This window comes from Lipophrys pholis, assembly GCF_963383615.2.
Source record: "Lipophrys pholis genome assembly, contig: SCAFFOLD_24, whole genome shotgun sequence".
NCBI lineage: Eukaryota > Metazoa > Chordata > Actinopteri > Blenniiformes > Blenniidae > Lipophrys > Lipophrys pholis.
The window spans coordinates 846,484-865,213 of NW_028291924.1; positions in this window are offsets into that span (position 1 = coordinate 846,484).

Below are 18,730 nucleotides of genomic sequence, written 5' to 3' on the forward strand. Positions count from 1 at the left end.
GTTTCCACCACTCAGTATGTGTCAATATGTTATGATACACTTCAGGTTTTCATGTGTTTTTTTACTGACTAAAAATTGTGGATCGTACCGAAAGTACCGTACCAAACAGTTACCCTCCGTCGAGGTATCTGGCACCTTGGGGGGACAGGGTGTCCACATGATCATGCTTGATGATGTGGACTTGTTGGATTTCTCCTGTAAAAACACCAAGAAATGACTTTGTTGTATTTGGTGCTATATAAGTAAAGTTAAAGTGAATTGATGTTGTGAGGCACTGCTGGGATTTGAACCCAGGATCTCCTGTTTACAAGACAAGTACTTTGACCAGCTAAGCCACAGCACCTCCAGTGGTGGATTTTTAGTGCTGCATTACCTGGTGTCAGATGTTCTGCAAACACAACTTGACATTCAATAACAGTCTGAAAAATATGGAGAAAAAACCACATTTGATTCTATGATCAGAATAATAAAGTAGAACTCAGCCCGTCACAGTACTAATATCAATACAAGAGAAGACTGACTCCTCACTAGAACCCAAAGGTTTGGTTCTATCTGTTGACTTGCAGTGGTGGACACACTGATTTCTAGATGATTGAAGTGGAAGATATGCAGTTCATATACCATCCTACAGGGGGAGCTGCAGCACTCTCACCTCTCCTACTTGCCTCTGTCCTCAATCTATTGGTACCAAGTGAAGTCCAGAGTTTTGATGGATGAAGGTTCTCATAATATCTGAGGAACAACATCTCCTCCTTAGTAGAGTGGTCTGCAGCATCTGACCAATCACAATCATGGAGAAACTCTGCAGAGTAACATGCTGGTTTTCACATCTTTAGTGAAAATGCCTTGCTCATGTTTTGACATTGAGAATAAAATGAATTCATTCTTTGTAATCCAACAGTTCAATCTGAGTCTGTATTGCTAGTTGAAACTTGAATACCTTCTAGACCAGACTGATGGATATTTCTAATGACTGGATATTCTGGAGAAACACTTCATGGACTAAGTCCACTGTGGATTTAGTCGACTGAAACTCTGAAGAAATTTAGTCGACTAAGCTAGACTAAGACAAGAAAGATTTCTGATGACTAAACTAAGACTAAAACTAAATGGTGAGTTCCTCAAAAGACTGAGACTAAATCAGAGTTTGTTGTCAAAATGACCACTGTACAGAAGTTTTGAGCAGAAGTGTCTCCTCTGTCATTTAATACCATGTTTGTATGTTAACGATGTTAAAATGTTGTTTTACATTTTCTTATAGTCTACACCAGTCCTGATGTGCTGTTTCACATCTGGTGAGTTTTGGAGAATGTTTAGGGTTAAATTTAGGTTCAATGTGGTCAGGAGAAGAAAGAAAGAAAGAAACACTACAGATGCAATAGGGTCCTCGCCTCCAGGCAGCTTCTGGCCTCAAAAGTAAAAGAGTCACGAATTGTGATCTTGTTCTGCTGGTCCTACAATAGAGTTTGAGAGAATGGTTCTTCACAATGTACGCTTTATGGTAGAAGTAGCATATGAAAGACGCTTTTTTCACTTTACTAGTGACTTTTAATTTATTGCACTGGAAGCGTTTTATTTTTCTGTTCCAACAATAATTTGGTTTAAAACATCTGTGATTTGTTTGCACTACTACAGTACATCAGGCAATGTACTGCACTTTTCCTCCACTGTTTTTGTGATAACAGGAGCTATAATGTTCTATTCATGTAAGGTCATGTTGTGTGGTTTAAAAAAAACCCAAAACATTTGTTTTGTTTCAGAAAAAGTGAATTATCTGCATTGCAAAACTCTTGATTGTTTTATGTCCATTGTCCAAACTGAGACAAATATTTCTGGTTCAAATATTTTGTAAAACATTGGAGAAAACAGTTTGTCATGTTATTTTGTGAAAAAAATAAAGTTGTTTAAAAGGTTTTGTGGACTCTATTTATAATAGTGTACATTTGAAATGTGAATCTTAGCTGTAGCAGCTAGAAGAAAAGTAATTGAAACAACTAGATTTATATTCATTAGACTTTTAAAACTTTAATTCATTCAACAAGATTAGTTTGAGTAGAATGTGCTGAACCAACAAAGCTGGATTCCATTGTGTTGAAATGCTTGACCAATGGAGAGTGAACTACATTGTCATTAATTGGTTGAACTGAAAAATAAAGTTTAGATTCTATGAAAAACCAAAGTATTGAACATAAATATCTAAATAATGTTGCATCAACACAAATACATGTTGTTCATATAACCTGATTGAAAGGGATTCAATCCACTTAATCTGAATAGATGGAAATGTGTGTCATGATTAAATTACTTTAACTCAACAAAGTGTATTGGAGTGTAGTATTTATAGTCATTCTTTGTAAAGTTTTCATGTATTCATTTCATTTCCTTGTAAATATTTAATGTCTCTATGTATTTATTTGTAAAGCTTTAATGTATTTATTTTATGTCATTCTAAAGCTTTAATATATTTCTTTTATTTCTTGGTTAAGATTTATTGTGTTTATTTTTATTTATTTGTAAAGTTTTAATGTATTTTTTTGTAAAGATTTAATGTATTTATTTTACTTCGTTGCAAAGTTTTAATGTTTTATTTTGTTTCTTTTTAAAGATTTAACGTTTTATTTAATTTATTTGTAAAGTTTTAATGTGTTCATTTTTATTTCTTTTTAAAGCTTTGATGTATTTATTTTATTTTTTTGTAAAGTGTTAAAGAAACATCTAGAACAGGGTTCCATTGTGTTCTGTTCAGGGGGAAACTGGTCCAAATGGCTCATTGAGTGTTGAAGGTTGCCGACCTTGAGGAACCTCAGGAGTTGTCTCAAGACATAAAGGACAAGTTTGTCCTTCTCTTCTTAAAGTTGGAAAACACTTTCAATGGGCCCAACAAATGTATTGATGAACTAGTTGATGAGCTCCTGTTCATCTCCTCCAGGTCATCAGGTCCAGTTCTACAGGATGTGGTCCAGTTCTACATTCACATACGTTTACATACAAAGTAAAAGACAGGGGATGGAGATCAGTGGTAGAGCGCATGCTTCGCATGTATGAGGTCCTGGGTTCAATCCCCAACATCTCCAAGCTTTATGTCTGACCTCCAGAACACAAACACAGAGCTCCACAGTAAGCGTTGTTGTGTTGATGTAATCTAAGAAGTAAAGCTGAGCTCTGGAATTCTGCAATCTCAGAGACAATATCATGGAGCTTCTGCTGGAAAATCCAACATTGTGTCATCCAAGTATTAATATTCCAGAGTGCAGTGAGAAGCTGAACACCACACTGGAATCTGATTACATGAACATTAGTCTGAACTATAAAACTCAACTTTGATGTTTCCTTCAAAACCAAAACACTCAGAAATAAACTCTTTTTTTATTACTGATAATGACTCATCTGAGTTTTAAAAACTAACCAACACAAAACTACAACTTTACAACTTGATTAATGACGTTCAAATATATATATATATATATATATATATATATATATATATATATATATATATATATATATATATATTCCCAAACAGTTGAAGATATAAAAAGCACACAGCATCTCATGAACAAGCTGCACTATATATATATTCATCATGGCTTTGGCTTCGCGAACGAAGATTCATGAAGGAGGTCCACCCCGTTTTCTCCCACAAGACCTCTCGTGGCTCATAAGTCCAATGCGAGCACGGCAGGCTCGGCTGCAGTGTCGACAGATAAAGGATTGGTCATCTGGGTCTGATGGCTGTGCAATCCGCTCTTTCCCTTGTTGTCTCTTTACAGCTAAGTTGCTCCTACGTTCACTCTCAAAGGTTGAGGCGGCTACGTTGATGGTGTGACGCCATCCAACTCGATCCTCTGCTTGTGTTTTCCACTCGCTTGGGTTTAAACCACAGATGTTGAGAGACTTTTTGAAACAGTCCTTATATCGTTTCTTTGGAGCACCCCTGTCCCGGTGACCACTCGAAAGCTCGCCGAACATGGTGATCTTTGGTAGACGATGATCTTCCATTCTAGCTATATGTCCGGCCCGGCCCATATATATATATATATATATATATATATATATATATATATATATATTCAAATCACAAAAATCTTTGAAAAAATGTGTCATACAAAGAAGATGGGAGAGGCACCTCACGGAGATCAGAGCAGATCATAGCAGGAGATGATCTCCTTCAATCTGATATGATCTCAGCACTGGAACCATGGAAACACAGAGATCAAAGGAGATCGCTTTATTCAATCTTCAGCATTCACACTTGCATTTTCTTCTGGAAATACAAACCTCTAGTAATTATTATTATCCTAACAAACTACAAATGACTGTGTTGCATTTGGTGCTTTATAAATAAAGATTCATTGAATTGATGTCATGAGGCACTGCTGGGATATGAACCCAGGACCTCCTGTTCACTAGACAGGCACTTTGACCAGCTAAGCCACAGCGCCTCCTTTGGTGTAGTTCAGTACTGCATTACCTGGTGTCAGAACTTGTTGAAGTGAACCTCAGAGAGCAGATGGCATCGTACAGGTGTTCCTCACCTGTTGAACTAATGCTGGATTTACAGAAGAGTGGCTTCATGACAGCTGGGGAACATCTGGACCTGATGTCACAAAGCTTCCACATTGTGACATCACTGTGATGTCACAATGTGGAAGCATGGTAACAGACACATGACAGTGACACAGCGTAACCCAGGATCCAGACAAGTGTAAACAGTGTGGATCAGGGCTGCTCCATGTGATGTGATCAGCTGAAACAGATGTTAACCAGGTGTGAACGGCCCAGAAAGACCTGATGAGACACACAAGCTGAAGAGGCTCTGACAGAACTCACTCAGAAACCTGAGTCACTTCTCTGTCTGACAAAACAAACTCCTCCACATCTTATCATCTTCCTATCATTCTTATCATCCTGTCTTACATCAGCTTAAATCCCAGCAGTTCCTCACAACATTAACTCACTTCATCTTTACTTATATAGTACCAAATACAACCCAGTCATTTCTTGGTGTTTTTACAGGAGAAACCCAACAAGTCCACATCATCAAGCATGAGGGTGACGGTTTGGTACAGTACTTTCAGTACCATCCACTACTTTAGTCAGTGAAAACAAATAAAAACCCGTACTGTATCATAAAGTACTGGCGCATACTGAGTGGTGGAAACGATTTATTTCAAACAGGATGAGTATGAAAGAGTTGGTGACAGGGTGAAGCTCCCAGGGAGCTGATGGGGTCAAAGATCATGCTCTAGATCAGGGTTCTCAAACTCAGTTCCTGGAGGGCCTCAGCCCTGCATGTTTTCCACGTCTCCCTGCTTCAACATGGCTGATTGCAATGAGTGGCTCCTTATGGAGCTTTGTGCTGAATGTGGTGATGAACCATTCAGGAGTGTTAAAGAACCCGTACCTCCTGAGAGACTGGAGCCTTAATCCAGAGCCTTGGACCGCTCACTCACACTATAATCATATAAGTGACATCATGGAGGTCAGAGGAGAGTGACATCATGGAGATCAGAGGAGAGTGACGTCATGAGCTCATCACCAGAGCTCACCTCTGGACATCAAAACAGCCTCCATGCTACGTTTGGCTACGACCCTGACAGACAGCATGTATAGCAACATCTCTCCCTTATAGTGGAGAGTATCCCTACCTGTCACATGGGAGCTGGGGGTTCAATTCCCTGACAGGGAGTGCAGCTCTTTAGTTTACTTACTGATAACCCTCTGGTTCAGGTCAAAAATGCCATTTTAATCACTTCTTTCCAGGTCACACAGAGTTTAGCACCATTAATGTGTTTCTGTAGTGTAGTGGTTATCACGTTTGCTTCACACGCAAAAGGTCCCCTGTTTGAAACCGGGCGGAAACATAAAGAAAGGTTTTTGAAATTCATCAACACAGTTTCCAAAATATTAGGAGTTTAATGGACGAACACGTCTTGTTACATAAGCAAATATAACAACCCAAAACCTTTTAACAGGTAGTGGTGGGATTTGAACCAACAAAATCCTAGCAGCACAAAGGTCGTTAATTAAAAGCCTGAACTAATAGATGAGTCTTAAGTTTGTTCTTGAAGGTGTCAACAGAGTCAGTTGAGCACAAAGAGGGAAGAAGATCCTTCCAAAGCCTCGGAGCAACAGCCTGGAAGGATCGCTCACCTCTAGTGAGAAAATGAGAGCGTGGAACCTTCAGCAGGTTCTGATCCACAGACCTCAGAGCCATCCAGGGGTGTAAGGCTGGACCAGATCACTGAGATAAGAAGGAGCCTGACCATGCAAGGCTCTGAAGACCAGGACCAGAACTTTAAACTGGATCCTATAGGACACTGGCAGCCAATGAAGTTCTTTTAGAACCGGGGACATGTGAGTCCTCCTGTTAGTACGGCTCAGAATTTTCTCTGCAGAGTTTTGCACTAATTGCAGTGGAGAGAGCTCCTTCTTGTTCAGACATGAAAACAAACTGTTACCATAGTCTAAACACGAAGACTAAAGCCATGGAGATGCTCCCTGCTCAGTGTTATAGCAACTTAGTCTGCCTAGTTAGCATTTAGATGAGCTAATAGATATCATGCTCGTGTTGCTAACTTGGGTCTCTAAACAAATGTGGCATTAGTGAAGATCTGCGCTCTTTCGAGTGTAGCTCTAGTTGGTGGGTTATTGATACTTTTTCCCCGTTACTATTATTTTCTGATATTATTTCACTTTTACTAATACTTTATTGAAACATCGTCACATAGCATACATTAGCTCACATACATATTAGCATGTAAAAAAAAAAACATGTTAGCATGTTAGCTTGGTTGCACGGATTCACAAAGCACATCAAAACATTCAGAACATTCAGGAATAGTGTGACTTTTGTTAAGATTTGGCTCATTGTTTCTGAAAAAAAAAAATGAAAAACTTCCCATTCAAAGTGGACGGGGGTTTGATGAAAAACACAAAAACAGCCTCTCAACTTAAAAATAAAACTTTGCAGCATCTGTCCTCTATTATGGAGACGATACGAGTCGGCAGCAAGAGACAAATGGAGGCACAAAGATTATTATCATAGGAGTGTAATGGTTCTAGAGTGTAATGTGTAATGATTCTACCAATATAAGAGCCAGAATACAGCTGAGCAGGTCTGGGATGGATTTCTTTCTTTCTCTGCCATGTGTAGTGAACTAGAAATCAAGCTCAACACCAGAGACTGGATGTTCAAACTGTTGGAGGGTTTATATTGGACATTTTGGACTCTGGACACTTCATGTTGGCTACAATGGATGTTTTACTGGATTAGAGACATTCTTGTTGTCATTACTTCTGGATGGGATTCAAACTCGACACCACTGGATGAAAACCTCATCAGTAAGTTATTAGTGATGACAGAGGCTCAGCTTGTCATCGATGCTGGCTGCCTGGCCTTTTCCTTAAAGAGCCTTGTTTTCATTGCTGTCTGTGTGGTGGAGCGCCGGGTCTGCTTGGTTATTGCTTTAACGACAGGCAACCATGTTGCTGCAACACTGGTTTGTTGTCCTGTCTGGGTCCATCATGTGTGGGAGAAGAAGAGCCTGATCTGAAGGTGGAGGTCAGAGGAGAGTGACATCATGGAGGTCAGAGGAGAGTGACATCATGGAGGAGAGTGACATCATGGAGGTCAGAGGAGAGCGACATCATGGAGGAGAGTGACATCATGGAGGTCAGAGGAGAGTGACATCATGGAGGAGAGTGACATCATGGAGGTCAGAGGAGAGTGACATCATGGAGGAGAGTGACATCATGGAGGAGAGTGACATCATGGAGGTCAGAGGAGAGTGACATCATGGAGGAGAGTGACATCATGGAGGTCAGAGGAGAGCGACATCATGGAGGAGAGTGACATCATGGAGGTCAGAGGAGAGTGACATCATGGAGGAGAGTGACATCATGAGGTCAGCACCAGAGCTCACCGTTATTTGGAGATGAAAGTCTGACACATGATCATCGTGCTGCAAATTCAGGATTCGGCCTCAAGTCTCAATAATGAAACATCTAGAACACTGCAGCTCAATAAAGGAACATCTGGTTCATTCATCATCTGGTTCAATTCACCACTTCACCACTTCACCATTTGGGTCAGTTCACTACTTCACCATCTGGTTCAATTCACCACTTCACCATCAGCTCTACCAGTTTTCCCCCGTAACAAAAATGTTCCTGGTCCAGGTCCATTGTTGTCATACTAGTACACACAGTCTCCTCCTAAGTTTATTTTAGATTACAAACTTAGTGTGGAAAGTGGCGTACGCATCTTTCAGGACCTGTTTTGTCATAATCCACCTTTATAAATGAGGCCAGACATTGTTCTGGCTCCATCATGTTCCTGGTCCAGGATCAGTTTAACATCCAGACCCAGAGCATCGAGTGTTTTTAGGAGAAAATCATGAAATGTGTCGGCGTTGCTGTTTGAAAGCTCCTCAAAGTGAATAAAGCCCCGATACTGTTGGTTGAGTCCTTTTGCTTCTTGAAGATGTTGCTGGTTGGTCTGGGAGGAGGATTCTCACACACAAAGTCAGAACCTCTTTGGAAATTTAACATAAAGGATCATGTTTGATGACCAAAGGGCTCGTCCGGGAATTGAACCCGGGACCTCTCGCACCCTAAGCGAGAATCATACTCCTAGACCAACGAGCCGGCATGTTGAAGAAGCTAAAGGACTCCAGTGATGTCATAAATAAGGGAGGAGATCAAGACTCTGACACTGTCAGGTCACAGTTTGACAGTCTGGTTCAGTAGCACATGCTCAGTAACAGCGCTCCGTAGCCTCCGCCTGTCCCTGTGGGGGGAGTCGGGAGTGTGAAAGAAAAGTTCCACCTTGAGAGCCGGGACCAAAAAGTGACGGTTGCAGTGGATCCGAGCACCACTGTCGTATAAACGGAGACAAATGTGACTGAAGTTTTGAGGTTCCACTTGTTTTTGTTGTGGTGTAAACGGACCTTAAATCATCCGTATATTAGAACCCTGATTGCTGTGGGCTGAAGATGGAGATGTGTAGTCTGTAAGTCACTGTTGGGCCGAGACCACCATGCTCACCCCTCTCCGGACAGGAGGGTGGGGGGCGTTTCTTTGAGAACAAAGAAAATGTGGTCATCACTGGAAAAATTTGCCACTGGTCACGTGACCTGTCATCTTGGAAGCTGCATCCCTCCAGCTCACCACCAGGGGGATCCACCAACTCCGCCACACCCATGGTCTGGATACCTGAGACCAGCCCAAGGACCTGGGCTGAGACGCATCCTGAGCGCAGCAGGAGTCGGACTTGGACGTGCAAGTATATAAAGTCCAACTCACAAAACTCCAACCATCTGCAAGACGGATTTGTGTCAAGCAAGATGCTCGACTTCATGAGAAAATGATCGTTGTGTTTCGTCTGCAACGCAGGGTGTGTGTGTGTGTGTGTGTGTGTGTGTGTGTGTCTGTGTGTCTGTGTGTCTGTGTGTCTGTGTGTCTGTGTGTGTGTGTGTGTGTGTGTGTGTGTGTGTGTGTGTGTGTGTGTGTGTGTGTGTGTGTGTGTGTGTGTGTGTGTGTGTGTGTCCGTGTGCCACTGTGCTCTTACTGACCGAGGATCTCCGCTGCCTGCATGACAGCAGGGGCGGTGTGAGGACGTGTGCGTGTCGTTGCCCTGTTGCTGATGGAGCCGCTCCATCACAGCCTCCTCCTGCTCACATCCTGCATACATCCTGCACCTCCTCCTGCACCTCCTCCTGCGCCACATCCTGCACCTCCTCCTGCACGTCGTCCTGCACACATCCTGCGCCTCCTCCTGCACCTTCTCCTCCGCCTCCTCCTGCACACACCCTGTTCCTCCTCCTGCACCTCCTTCTACGCCTCCTCCTGCACCCCCTCCTGCACCCCCTCCTGCACACATCCTGCGCCTCCTCCTGCACCTCCTCCTGCACGTCGTCCTGCACACATCTTACACACATCCTGCACCTCCACCTGTACATATCCTGCGCCTCCTCCTGCACACATCCTGCACATCCTCCTGCACCTTCTCCTCAGCCTCCTCTTGCACCTCCTTCTGCGCCTCCTTCTGTACCTCCTCCAGCACATATCCTGAACCTCCTGCTGTGCCTCCTCCTGCATATATCCTGCGCATCCTCATGCACCTCCTCCTGCAGATATTCTGGGCCTCCTCTTCCCTGTCCTCCTCCTCCTGCACCTCCTTCTGCGCCTCCTCCTGCACCTCCTCCTCCCCCCTTCTTCCCCGTCCTGCGCCTTCTCCTGCACACACATATTCTGCACCTCTTTCTGCGCCTCATCCTGTGCCTCCTCCTCCTGCTCCTCCTGCTGCGCCTCCTGCACCTCCTACTACACACCCTCCTGCTCACATCATGCGCCTCCTCTTGTACACATCCTGTGCCTCCTCCTCCTCCTGTACACATCCTGCGCCTCCTCCTCCTCCACCTCAGCCTCCTCCTGTGCCTCCTCTTGCACACCTCCTGCAAAAATTCTGCATCAAATCCTGCACCTCCTCCTGCACCTTCTCCTGTGCCTCCTCCTGCAAAAATCCCGCGCCTCCTCCTGCACCTCCTCCTGTACACATCCTGTGCCTCCTCCTACAGACATCCTGGACCCATCCTGCACCTCTTGCTGCACGTCCTGCACCTCCTACTACACACCCTTCTGCCTCCTCCTCCCCCTCCTCCTCCTACTGCACCTCCTTCTGCAGCTCCTCCTTCGCCTCTTCCTCCCCCTCCTGCAAAAATCCTGCGCCTCCTCTTGCACCTCCTCCTCCCCCTTTCCTCCTCCTCTGCGCCTCCTCCTCCACACATCCTACGCCTCTCCTTGCACACCTCCTGCGCCTCCTCCTGCAAAAATTCTTCGCCACATCCTGCACCTTCTCCTGCGCCTCCTCCTGCACCTCCTCCTTCACACATCCTGCGCCTCCTCCAGAGCCTCCTGCTGCATCTCCTTCTGCGCCTCATCCTGTGCCTCCTCCTCCTCCTCCAAACATCATGCACCTCCTTCTGCACCTCCTCCTCCACACCCTCCTGCACACATCCTGCGCCTCCTCCTGCACACATCCTTGAACGTCCTCCTGCACCTCCTTCTGTGCCACATCCTGTGCCTCCTCCCCCCCTCCTCCTCCTGTACACATCCTGTGCCTCCTCCTGCACCTCCTCCTCCCCTCTTTCCTCCTCCTCCTGCGTCTCCTCCTGCACACATCCTGTGCCTCCTCCTGCACAAATCCTTTGCCACATCCTGCACCTTCTCCTGCGCCTCCTCCTGTACCTCCTCCTCCACACATCATGAACCTCCTTCTGCACATCCTACTCCAAACCCTTCTGCACACATCCTGTGCCTCCTCCTGTTCCTCCTCCTGTGCCTCCTCCTGTACCTCCTTCTGCGCCTCCGCCTGCACCTCCTCCTGCACACATACATACATACAAACATAAAAGTCAATAAATTAAAGCAGTTGAAAACAGAAACTTTTGCAGAAACACAGCAGCAAGTGTTCAGGTGAGTCGGGATCGATTGTAAAAGGAGGAACCGTTTGTTTGGACCTGTCCTGTTTATCAAACTTGTCCTCCATCAACTCTTTCCACTTGTTATTTGGGCTGATCTGATCACATATGTTGAAAAGATGAGCATTAATAATCTACACAGCAGGAGAGGAGCCATGGCACCGCCAGTCACAGGCGCCGTCCCTCTGGACGTCTGGGGGCGTCCCAATGTAGATAAGATATGTTTTCTGTCAGGACGACTTCAGCTTTCTCTCGTCCTTCAGTCTCTGATCTTCATGCTGCTACAAAATCGGTGGCCATGTTTCTTTTAGTCTTCCAGCCGAGCTCTACATTTCTCCAAGTTGATTTCAGTTCTGGTCATTCCTCTCCCCAGCAGACCTGGAGAAAGTAATACATGTCTTCATCTGGTCCAGGCTGGATTACTGTAACTCCCTTTATTCTGGCATCAGGAGGCTCAATGTTCAAAGACTGCAGCTGGAGCAGAATGCTGCTACCAGCTTTTTAACAGGCACCAGGAGGAGGGACCACATTTCACCAATCCCTTCTTCCTTTCACTGGCTGCCTGTCAGTTTTAGAAGAGATTTTAAAATGCTACTGCTTGTTTTTAAAGCCTTGAATGGTCTGACTCATCCAGATATCAGAGACCTGTTATGATAATAACTATTACCAGAGGTTTGTATTTCTCGAAGGAAATACAAGTGTGAATGCTGAAGGTTGAACAAACCTGATCTCCTTTGATCTCTGCATCTCCAAGGCTCCAGTGCTGAGATCATATCAGATTGAAGGAGATCATTGGCTGTTGCTGTGTAAATGGTAAGATCAAAGATTTTCTCCTGCTTTGATCTGCTCTGATCTCCATGAGGTACCTCTCCCATCTGCTTTGTTTGGGACATTTTTTCAAAGTTTTTTATGATTTGTTCAGACACAGTTAAAGATATAAAAAGCAAACAGCACAGCAGTCATCTCATGAACAAGCTGCACTTTTTTTTTATTTGAATGGCAAATAAGTCATAATAATAATTATAATAAAGATTTTGGATCACTAATGTGTGACTGCCTTCAGCATTCACAAAATAATGCATAATATTTATGGCGCCTTTCAAACCACTCAAGGTCACCTCACAAAGTGAAATAAGCCAGACCGTTCCTCTGACAGGGGTCTACTAATGGTACCAAGAACAAGGCTCATTACCAGGGTGACAGAGCCTTTACTCTCCGGCCTTCGGCTCTGGAACTCAGGCAGGAAAACTCAATATCCTGTTTTAAGTCTCGTCTGAAAACAAATTTTTATCACTTGGCTTTTATTAACTGGTGCTAACAGCTAACATGTCTTTAGCATTCTCAGGCTAAAGCTACACAGCCGAAGTCACTGGTGTTTGTGTACTTGATCACGTGCCAATAAGAACTTGAAATTGCCATGTGTTAGTGGTTCTTGGTGACAAGAATCCATCAGCGTGTCTGTTAAACTTGACTCTGGTGGGACTTGAACCCAGAGCCTTTGAATGACTTGTCAACTGCTCAGAGTCCAATGCACTATCCATTGTGCCACAGAGCCAAACATTAGCAGACCTCAGTGGTCACACAGTTACAGTATTTCTGTGCTGTAGTTCCCGTTACGAAGCAAATAGGAAACTCGACATAGAGCTAAGGTTCTTCCTGAAGAGTTTTTAGATATTTATGTGTATAAAGTACCAGAATGGTGTTGTGTGGATCCCAGAAACACTCAGGATCATTTAAATCTCGTTCTTCAGACAAAACGCTAAACTTTTCTTACATTTCGGTGTCGTTCAGGCGACAACAGAGCTCAGAGCCCCTGAAAACACAACTTTTTGAAAATGGCTCCAAAGGTGGAAGTTCTTGGAAAAGCTTCAACTCCATCATCATGTAAACGGGAGAAAAAGTTATTTTCTGGAAACTCTCAGGCTCCGCCCCCTTGTAGACAGAAAAATCTGTTCCTGGTCACCATGTTGGTCGTAACTAGTTCTTCTGCACATGCTCAGTAGAGACAATCAGAACAACGTTTCCTCCGTGGTGTCATGACTGACAGTCCATATTCTCCTTTTATTTTGACAGTCACCATAATAACAATCCAACTTGGCCGTCTGTCCATGAGAGTCTCTGTGTTGAAACTACTTATATTACTTATAACTACTTACATTAAAGCCACATTACATGAACTCAATCATATCGGTAGTTTAGTAAAAAGAGAAGGTTTCCTGGTGGAGCTCAGACCTTCAGGATTCTTGCTCCTGCTCATGACAGACAGATAAACTGTAATATCCTTACTCCAGAACTAGAGGCTCTGTGGTGCAATGGACAGCGCATTGGACTTCTAGCCTGGTCTTCAGGGAAGACATTCAAAGGTTGTGGGTTCGAGTCCCACCAGAGTCGTCTTTATTTGGAGGCAGAAGGTGATCGGTTGTGGAAAAGAGACATGTCGATGTTCCTAGAATTCATTAACAGCATCACTACATATCAGAAGTACCTAGCTTTAGCCAGAGAATGCTAACCAACGTGTTAGCTGCTAGCTGAAGAGACGAATAAATCGCTGCTGCTTCTGGGAGCCGCTAGTTGGTCATAAACATCCATCACTGCTTTGCTTTTCAAGTCTGTTAACACCTGGAGAAAACAGACGCTCTAGTGGAAAGACCACCATGTTTTGGATTGTTATTATGGTAACTGTCAAAATAAAACCACTGTACTTAAATGTTAAGTACGGAAGACTTTTAGGGCCACTGAAGAAAAAAAAAATTCCGAAGGCTAGAAAAAAAAATAACCTTCATGCTATCTGATAAAAAAAATGGTCAATGGATTCTAGCGAATGTCTCTCTATCATTTTACTATAGATCTGGGATCCCCCCTCCCTTCTCGTGTCACATGACCCCCGCTTGAGCCAATCGAGAATGAAACATGGCTGTCATTTCAGGAAATTATGTTTTATTCACGGACTGAGTGTTTCAGATGATGAATATTATGAAGTAGATAACGGCTTTAGAAGCGATTGAAGTAACTCCTCTTCCTTTTTTTTTTTTTTTTTTTTTTTTTTTTTTTTTTTTAATTTTCGCCCTTGTCCTGTTCGGCAGCTTGGGCCAACAATATGATGTGATTGAGAGCCTTCGGAGTCAGAACAGTTTTTGGTCTTGCAACAGGGAGAGACCTGGAGTCTCCTCCTGTTGCCTTCTCCGTCAGAAGCTGGCATGGCTGCCGTACACGACCGGGGGGGGGAACGCACAAAGAGAGAGAGAAGAGAAGAGAGAGAAGAAAGTCGAGGGGGGAAGGGGGTGGGGGGAAGGGGATAACATAGAATGTCCTTGTTGTGCTACATATATTATTTGCAATAATCACACTCATCCAAATACTTTCCAACTGTTATTAGATTGAACCAGCCTGAGCAGCTCTATCTAGACAGTAAGATGATTTCCTAGATTTAACCAGCCTGAGCAGCTCTATCTAGACAGTAACGTGAAGCAGGAACATGAAATAACAAAGAGGCAACAACAAAAGAGGAACATGATTTTTAAAGTTTGAGCAAATGATGACAGACAACAAGCAACTTCAGAAGCACCTTTCGTGAGGAGTGAAAGTGTGTGTGTGTGTGTGTGTGCGTGTATGTGAGTGTGTGTGGCTTGTCCACTGGGTGTGGCCGGAACTGTTGTGGGGGGACCCGTGGTGACACCCCGGGGTCGGGGTCCGAGGCCACCGCGCCCGGACACCGCCACCCCGGCAGACAGAAGCCCCCCAGGCCCGGGGAGACCCCAGCGAACCACCCCAGAGAGCCCCGCCCCCGCCCAAAAAGCACCCGACGGAGAATGCAGAGAGGAATCCCCCCCAGGCAAGAGGGGCCCACAAGAGAAGGACAAAGGGCACAGGGCCCCAGGCCCCGACCCAAGCTGCCAAGCCGAGAAAAGGCCGGAGCAGGGCCCCCGGGCCGAGCGGGCCGAGAGCCCCCCCAACCCCGGCGGCGAGTCCCACCGCACCCCCGGGAACAGGCCCACCCACCGCCCCCCCCAACCCGGCAAGGCAGAGACGGCCCCAGCCGCCGCGCCCCGGACCAGCCCCGCCCCCAGACCCAGGAAAGCGAAGCCCGGCGCAGGCCCCGGTCGGAGAACAGTCAACTCTACACCCCCAGGAGCCTCATAATCCACCCGCCCCATAACCCCTCCCCCCGGGTCTTGATTGGGAAACCCAACCCATGACCCACCCCGCACACGCACACACCCACACCCACACCCACACCCACACCCACACCCACACCCACACACACACACACACACACACACACACACACACACACACACACGGAACGGGGGGGGGGAGTGATGACTCTCGCACCCTCAGGCCGCCGGCCGGGCCCCCTCCCGGCCACCGCGGTATCCCAACCTCCACCAATCCAACAGCAAGTGGAGAAGGAGCACCGCACCCCAGCCCCCCCACAAGCGCCACGCCCGAGGGAGCGCGCCCCCCGCACTCCAGCCGCACTCACCCCGGGCCGGGGCGGGACCCCAGCGGGAGGTGCTGGGGGGAGCCACGTCTCCCGCCCTTCCCCTGCCCTATATGTGTGTTGGATGTATGTAAGGGTGTGTTTTTGTGTTTTGAAAAGGTGGATGCGATGTGTGTGTCTATGGTGCGGTTTAAAATTGGGGGGTAGCGGGGCCCGGGCGTTCTACCGCTGACAAGCGGCAGAACCCCGAAAGCGGCTTACCCCCTCAAGACCCTGCATGACTAAGTGTGGTTAAAATTGTGGGTGGTGCAAAGTCGGGGGAGGACCCAGACCGCAATTAAGTAACCTGGACCCCCCACCTAGGCACCGCCCCACTGTTCCCTATTGTGGGGTAATATAAGGTGAGGTAAGGCAGGGAGGGTTCTGAGGGAGGGGGTCCCCCCGTCGCTAGGACCTTGGCCCAGCTGGACCCCCCACGCTGCCCCACCCCACCCCCCGAGCGGCCGGCCTAGGACCCGGGGGGCCACACCCCCCCAAACAAGGCGCCGCAAGGGGACCCGGGCAGGGAGCCCCCACCCCACCCAACGGCCAGACAGCAGAGTCCGAGACCCGCAGGGCCCAGTGCGAGCCCAGCCGGAGGCCAGTGGCCAGGGCACCCCCCCTCATTCGCCCACTCCACACAGCCCCACACCCCAGCCCACACACCCCAACCCACACACCCCAACCCACACACACACGCACACGCACACGCACACGCACACGCACACCCCTATCAGGCCCTGGAGGTCACTCTCAGTTAACCGTCCATCCAGAACCCGGAGCCCCCCCCGTACCCCGCTCCCCCCAATCCGGGAATGAGGCAGACCCGGAGCGCGGCAGCAGGGGCCAACCCGCCCCACCGGGGGAGGGGGCCAGAGGGAGGACCCACCCCCAGCGCCGCAGCGGGCACCCCCACCGGGAAGGGGGAGGCCCCGCACCCCCAGGGCCCGGACAACCCGCCCCCAACCCCCCCCCAGTCGACAGCCCAGCCGGGGCCCGACGCCCAGCCCCCCCATCCCACCCCAGCGGGCCCGACCCCGGCCCAGAGCAGAGCCCCCCCCACACCCCCGCCCAGGACTCCCCAGGCCAGGCCGTAGCCCCCCAGCATAGATGCCAGGACACCCCCGAGCCCACAGAGCCACCAACCACCAAAGCCCCGACGCCCCAGCCACGGACGGTCCCCAGAGCCCCGGGGTGGAGCCACTACCCCCCCCCCCCCCCCACAGGGCTACATGGTGTATTTAATTATTGGGGACCATGTGGACTCAAATTGTGTCAAATGATTTTTCCTACAAGCAGACATTCTCTCCAATGTGATGTGGTCTAGAAGTAAGTTTTTAAATAACTTTATATTCAAATTACTTTTGGATTTCCAGTTCATGAGGATCGCCTTTTTTGCGACGCTTAGGGAAACCAGGAGCATGCAGGACTCATTTTTTTCTCTTTTAATTTCTGTGAGATCTCCTAACAAGCAAAGTGAAGGTGAGACTGGAATAGGGTGGCCCAGGCATAACGATAAATCTTCACAAATCTTTTGCCAGAAGGTTTGGACTGGCGTACACAGCCAAAGTGCGTGTAGATAAGTATCTGGGAGATCACCTGTGCAGTTTGAACATATGTTAGTGGGAGTGAGCCCCATCTTGAATATCCTTTGTCCCGTGTAATGAACTCTGTGAAGGATCTTGTATTGTATGAGCTGTATATTGGGGTTTTTGCTCATTTTGAATGTATTTGTACAGATTTCTGACCAAAACGTTGGGTCTCTGTTGATGTTGAGATCTTCTTCCCATTTGAACGTGGGAAGGGATATTGAGATATTTGAACCTGACAGGATTGAGATAATTTTAGAAAGAGGTTTAGGTGCTGAGATCTTCAGGAGGTTTGTCACTGTCTGAGGTAAGTTCAAGTTAATCTGTTCTAGTTTGAATTTAGTTTGTATTATTGACTTAAGCTGAAGATATTCCAGATAGTTGTTTTGACTGATACCATATGTTTCTATTAGCTCATTAAATGGAATAAAAGAGTTATTGGAGATAAGTTGTTCTAAGTGTCTTATTCCTTTATTTTGCCATCTTGGGAAGTTTATTGGTTTTTTTCTTTGCAGGATGTCGGGATTGTTCCAGATGGGTGTGAGTTTGTAGGGAATGAGTGTAGATCCATTTATTTTAAGAAATTCCCACCAAGCTGTCAGCGATGTGTTTATATTGATGCTTTTGAAGCAGCTGTGCTTTTTGATGACAGGACTGAAGAAGGGAAGATCTCTGACTTGGAGATCTTCACAGAATGTTTTTTCAACGTCTAGCCAGCCTTCATCTAGGGGTTTCTGATTGATCCATTTTACAACATAAAGTAGTTTATTGGCCAGATAATAATTATAAAAATTTGGGAGTTCTAAGCCACCTTGGTCCTTGGTGTTCTGTAGTGTTTTTAAACTTATACGTGATGGTTTATTTTTCCATTAGAATTTTGAGACATGAGAATCAAGAGTGTTAAACCAGGTTTTTGGTGGTTTTGCTGGGATCATTGAGAAGATGTAGTTAATTTTAGGCAAGATCATCATTTTGATTGTTGCTACTCTCCCCATAAGTGAAATTGGGAGTGTCCTCCATCGGGTGAGGTCCTCCTCTATTGCTTTAATAAGGGGGGTGTAGTTTAAGTGTACCAAGTCTGAGAGTTTGGCTGAGACGTTAATGCCGAGATATTTGATGTTCCCTGGTTTTAGTGGGGTGTTCGGTGTGTGCTGAAATGTAGAGTTGATAGGCAAGAC